General features: G+C 47.5%; 1 pseudogene; it reads right to left on the bottom strand.

The window, feature by feature from the left end:
* Positions 1–1,481: 1,481 nt before the first annotated feature.
* On the bottom strand, positions 1,482–5,842 carry LOC124649212 (annotated as a pseudogene).
* Positions 5,843–6,261: the final 419 nt, after the last annotated feature.

Genomic DNA, 6,261 nt, shown 5'->3' with positions numbered 1-6,261 from the left:
TCTAAAGGAACCACAAGCTTTATTAATTAGGCGCAAAAGAGTTGTAATCATTCGCGACTAACTTTTCTCTTCCCATTTTCTTCCAAATTAGGATCAGTTGTGCCCGTGTTCCCAAAATTCCTTCTACCGTGCACCTATCAAACTTATGCCGTGTTCGCATGCTACTTCCTCCGTTCTCCTTTAGTTGACTTCAATTTAGTACAATTTTATACTAAATTAAAGTCAATTAAAAGGGAATGGAGTGAGTATATGCTTCGTTGCTATCCCCTTTGCCTTTGATCACGGCAGTTTCGATTGTTTTCTGCTGAGTTAGATCTCCTAAGTGATGGGTGCAATTTTCTGCACAGTTGTACTTACTATTCACTAGGATATGAGAGTTTTCTTTCATGTATGTCTCCTCCATTACACCGAAATTGAATTATTTGCGTCATAACAAGTGTTGCACCATGGCTGGCTGCAGAAACCGGACAAGGAAGCCTTGCAATGTTACAGTGCACCAATTTATTGCCGTTGTTCGATGGCCTTGACTTGCACCACATCCACATGCGATCCACAGCAAGCATCTGATCAGCTCATAATACATGCTGTCACCTCAAGTCATCAACTACCTACACTTCGCATTAATCTTGCCCTGTTCTCAGTTTACACAAAGCCTTAAACACTTCTTGGCAGCTTGTGTTGATTTACTACATGTCCCTTCCAGTTGTTAAGTTCAGACCAATGATGGATCATGATGGTATTCACTCCTACTACGTATTCATTAATATGGATGTACCTAAAACTAAAATATGTTATACATCTATATTAGTGGCAGCTAATATGATTGGAGGAAGTAGTAGTATAGCAAATAGTTCTATCTTTAATGGGTATATACATACCATATGTCCTCTGTTGGACACTTGGACTGTAGTGTTCTTGTCGTGATTATACATAACACTATAACAGTACTAGCGTCCTGCCCTGACAAGATCGTCCTTGGGATATCTCCGATCAGTACCTATCTGTCAATACTAATTGTTGCCATTTGTAGCACTATTTGAGTGACAACCTTACTGCATGCCACAAGCTCCATCTTAATGACGAAAGGCTACCTCATTAGGTTGGTACTGTAGACGATAGAAGGATCACAGATCGTGGATCATATATCATGTCAAACTGTGGCTTGTAACTTTTGCGCCTTCTCGTCGTTCTTCATGTAGATGCATGTTTGACAGTTTGAGCAAGCCCAGCTCTGAATTCTGATCTTAGTGCCATTTTAAATGCCAGTGCAAACAAATGAAATAGAGAAGAGTAAGCTTGCATTCAGCTGCGGAAATACACATCGTTCAGAATAATACTACAAGACAGCTTAAGCAGTGCTAGTACAATCTACATAACACACACATTCAGTCATATCAGATTCTTTTTGTACCGGTTCAGCTATTTTTAAGCCTTAATTTTCTGTCCAATCCAATCCACCCGTCTTCTTCAGCTCAGGCCACTCACGGATGATCCGCCGGTAGTTCGGCCGCGTCGACTACATAGCCGCGGAGTGACGGCGTCCGGACCATCGCGAGCTCCGCCGCTCTTCGCTTGTGCTGCACCCTCCTCCTGGCGATGTATCCGCGCACCCACGGCGTCACGTCCTCACTGACCTTGATCATGACGAAGAAGAGCAGGCGGTAGATGATGATCATGCTGAACAGCACGGAGAGGTCCAGCCACTTGGAGCGGCTCACGTCGATCTGGAACACGTTCTCCAGGATGTACTCCCCTGGGATCTTGGGCAGCTCGTCGTCCTGGTTGTCGAACACCAGCCCCACCAGGTCGTTTTGGTATTGCCCCTGCAAACCAACATTAAAGGACCCATTTGAATTTCACGAGAATTTCACAGGAATTTGATGTGATTTGGATCTCAGTGGTAGCTTCTGATAGATTTTGTTTTTACCTGAAGTGCCCAGTAGTGGAAGCTGATGTATGACATGGGGTACCTCCAGAATGGTTTTGGGATGTCATGCGGGAGCCTGAAGTACCCTGATACCAGCATGAAGATCCCCTGAAACATTCCCAACAATTGTTACTTGATGCCCATTTCATATCCGAAAACCTGCTGACAGATGGGGGATCATGGAAGTTACCTGTATCCCTGCGCCGATGATGATGCCCATGAGGAAGTTGGGAATGATGCTGGCGATGGCCATCATCAGGCTCTCGACGACGGTGACGCTGGCGTAGAGGCACAGCACGAAGAAGATGTAGTGGGTGAAGCCCGGGTGGAGGTGCACCATGAAGTAGCACAGCGTCCCTGACAGGAACGTGATGAGGATCAGGAACGGCATCGCCGACAGCGTGTTGCTGATCACGAACGCCAGCACGCCGTAGTGCCCGTTCATCCTCTCCCTCTGGAACACCTGAAGAAACCACCCCAAGAAAATATCCAGTTAAAGCAAAACTTGGTCGGAGTCTGAAGAATTCTATGCAGATCTCTGATGGTTTTCTGAGTACAAACCTTCATGTCTTCCACGAAAGACAGGAACCCTCCGATGGACATGAACGTGACGAAGCCAAAGATGAAAGATGCGCACGCGCCCCGTGCCTGAATTCATGTTTTCAGAGTTTTTTTTGTCAGACCACCAAACATGAAACGTCAAGCAGTATTTGCAATTCAGGATAGCTAGCCAAATGTAAGTGTAAACTGTTAGCTGAAGGAATATTTGATGTTCTTTAGTTACCAGGATGGAGCTGTATTTGGTGCCGACGTTGAGGTAGATACTCCCAATACAGACTGTGACAACAATGTAGATGATAAGCCTCAACCAGTAGTACCCAAAGTCCCTTGACATGTTGACGAACGATCGCTTCGTGAGCGTGAAGGCCTGCCATCCCAAAGCTTGCTTGGCTCCCCCCTGCATCCAGGACCGTTCCTTTCTGCAATGGAAAAAACCACATGAATGATGAATCTTCTAATTGTGATGGCCTCAATGGTCAGGCTGAATTGTGAGAAGTTGCTGAATGGATATTATTGACTACTTACAACCCGTGCCATCTCATCAACTTTCTGCCGTGCCACGAAATAGTACTGCGAGCGCTGGTAGTAGCTGATTAGTCTTCTGATTGCCTCGGAAGTTGTGGTTCGCTCGAGGGGATCGTCAGGCTTCTCAAACTATGTATGCAAAAGGTAGCAGAATTTTCAGTCAAGACACATATAGGCTATAGCACAACCGTGAACTACTTGTAAGTACGAGGGATCTGGCTGAACTCTGAAACTTACTCTCATCTTCATAGATCCTTTCAGAGTGGCCTTCACCTTGTCGAAGTCTGCGTTTATGCAGCGCAGGAAATGATCCGATGGATTGCGCAGCGGTGGGCATGGGAAGCCTGCTTGGGCAAAGAACTGCAAAATGCACATGACAGGACAGGATTCAGATACCCCATTAACATTGCAGGAACACAAATATAAAGGCATGTAAACTCAGATTTACTACCTCACAAGCCTCAGAAGCCTGCCCAAAGTACACTGTTTTGCCCCCTGAGAGGAGAAACAGTCGATCAAAAAGCTCGAAGACCTCGCTGCTCGGCTGATGGATCGAAGCGATCACAGTTCGACCGTCCCTAGCCAGCCCACGCAGCGTCTGCGTAACGAAGAAAGCTGAAGCACTGCACAGTTTTGTGATACATCAGTTACTTGGATGCATGGTACGTACTGAAACTGTTAGAATCACACTAAAGTCAAATTCTTCTGAAAGTACTGCCATGACTGTCTTGAAACTACATGCTGAACAGAGTAGTGCACAAATTGTACACATGTAATATTCAGATTTCAGTTATCTTACTTCCATTATCTACTAATACAGGCAAAATAATTTCAGACAACTGAGCTAAAAATGTATTTGTGAAAACCCCATACCTGTCAAGACCACTGGTGGGCTCATCCAGGAAGAGCAGCCTAGGCCTCATCAGTATCTCTAGGGCAATGCTGACCCTCCTCTTCTCACCACCACTGACCCCCTCAGGTGCCAATTTCCGATGACCGTGTCGGCGCAGTCCTGGAGCCCCATCTCGACAATGGTGCCCTCGACCAGGGCACGCTTCTCTTCCATGGGCATGTTGTCAGGGAGGCGAAGGCGGGCCGAGTATGAGATAGTCTCCCTCACCGTCAGTGTGCCGATCAAGTTGTCATCTTGCGTGACATAGGCCTGAAATTGCAAAATTGTGGTTGTCACTTTCAGTACCAAGATGTGAACTGCGGGAGAGTATGGTAATAGATGAACTGAAAGAGCAAAGTAAACAAAAATGGAAATACAGTGCCCCAGATAAAATATGTTTGTTTTACTATGTGGGTTTTACTTATCAAAATAATTTAGTAATACTAGTTAGTTAGTGATAAGTACAGAAACTAAGTTGAACTGTAGTACAAGACAGGTACTAGCCAGTTTCAACAGCAACCAATGAAGCTCAAGTCATCATAACATGAGCACCAACCTACTCTATATACTCTAAATTTCAAGTGTGTGCGGATAATTGATTCCAGCTAACATATACACACTTGTGTTTAACAAACACGAGTCATATTCGATCACACTAAAGTAAACTCGGTTTTGAGTGTATCATGAGTATTATATGATCAGACTACTAACATATACACATGGGTTCACACGAAAGTAAGCCCATCTGCTTCCGTCTCCACTTCTCAGGCGCCAAAAATGAAGTTACTCGCGTTACCAACCAATGTGTGTCCAATCCATCACCATACAACTTAGGCATAAGAAGATGGCTGGTCTAAAAACAGGCCGAAAATGAATTCAGGCAGATCTCCCAATCTTCAACTTCTAATCTATCTCCAGACACAAGTAGCTCAGGTGCAGTTGAGGAGATGACCTCCAACACATAGCAGACGCAGCTAAGCTAAGCTAGCAGAAGCAAGAAACTAGCAAGGTTTCAAAGCATGCCACGTGACACATGGCCCCTTTCATTCTTCTTACATGGTTTGTATCAGGTGATGCAGATAGATCTTATTAATCACAATTCAAGATGGCTAGTACGGAGAAACAGTAAGGCGAAAACAAGGAAAGGGAGCAAGAGGGGAAAAAAGACAGACAGTGTAAAGTACAGTAGTACTGGTACACCATGGCACCATCGCCTAGCTGCTACTGTGTTCATGTGTTGTACGCCCAAATTCACTCACATAACACATGTTCAATTACAGAAGAATCTTTTTTTAACTAATTGAAGAAGAATCTTGTTGGGAGATACATGAGTAAAGAAATATTTCTTAATTTATAACAGCGCAAATGTTTTTGTTCAATTTTATTTTATCTGCAAAGAGTGATAACTGCATCTAGTTGTATTTTAAGTGTTCTATGATGTTAAGAAGGTGACAGCGGCGTCCGAGGAGCTAGTGACTAGTGAGGCAGTACGTACGTACCGCGGCGCCGAAGGAGAGGTTGGCCTTGCGGCCGTTGAGGAGGACGGTGCCGGAGAGGAAGGCGTTGGCGGCGAGGCGCCCCGCGAGGGCGTCGAGCATCGTGGACTTGCCGGAGCCGGAGGGCCCCATGAGCGCGGTGATGGTGCCCGGCTCGGCGTACCCCGTGAGCCCCTCCAGCACGGCCTGCGTCTCCCCGCTGCCGAGCGCCACGGTGACCGTGAGGTCCCGCCACGCGAGCCGCGCCGACACGTCCCCAAGGAACTCCACCGCCGCCTTCTCCCGCCACAGAGTCTCGCTGAGCGGGCTCATCGCCGGCGCCGACGCCACCGCGACCGCCCGTCCCGCCGCCTTCCCCACGTCCTCCAGCTCCGCCTTCACCTGCCCCACCGCCGCCGCCGCTTCCTGGGGCGCCATCCCTACTGCCCCTCCCTTCTTCATCCCCACAGACCGAGCAGGTCGGGAGATTTTAGTGGTTCTTTGGCAGCAGCAGCAGCAGCAACAAGTAGACAGACGGACGCACGGCTCGCTCTCCTCGCCGCAGCGACGTACGCGAGCACGTGACAGGGAGGAAGCTAGCTAGCCGTACAAGCTAGGCCGGCGTGGGAGAAGAATGGCGTTTCTTGGGCGGCGTGTCCAAGCTGCAACGATAGGCTGCTGCTGCCCTCTCTCTCGCTTCTGGGTCTCTGTGTGCGCGTCTGGGGTGGCGAGTTTTTATGAAGGAGCGAGTGAAGTGAAGAGGGGGTGGATGCGAGGGAGTTAATGGAGGCGCAGAAGCTCTACAGAGAGAAAAAGATAGGGGGAGGAGAGGGGCAGAAGTTATGAGGGAGAGGGATGATCAGGGGTTTGACCTGGGGTCA

The sequence above is a fragment of the Lolium rigidum genome, chromosome 4 (assembly GCF_022539505.1).
Source record: "Lolium rigidum isolate FL_2022 chromosome 4, APGP_CSIRO_Lrig_0.1, whole genome shotgun sequence".
NCBI lineage: Eukaryota > Viridiplantae > Streptophyta > Magnoliopsida > Poales > Poaceae > Lolium > Lolium rigidum.
Note: the sequence above shows the minus strand (reverse complement) of the source record. Positions and strands in the feature narration are given on the sequence as shown.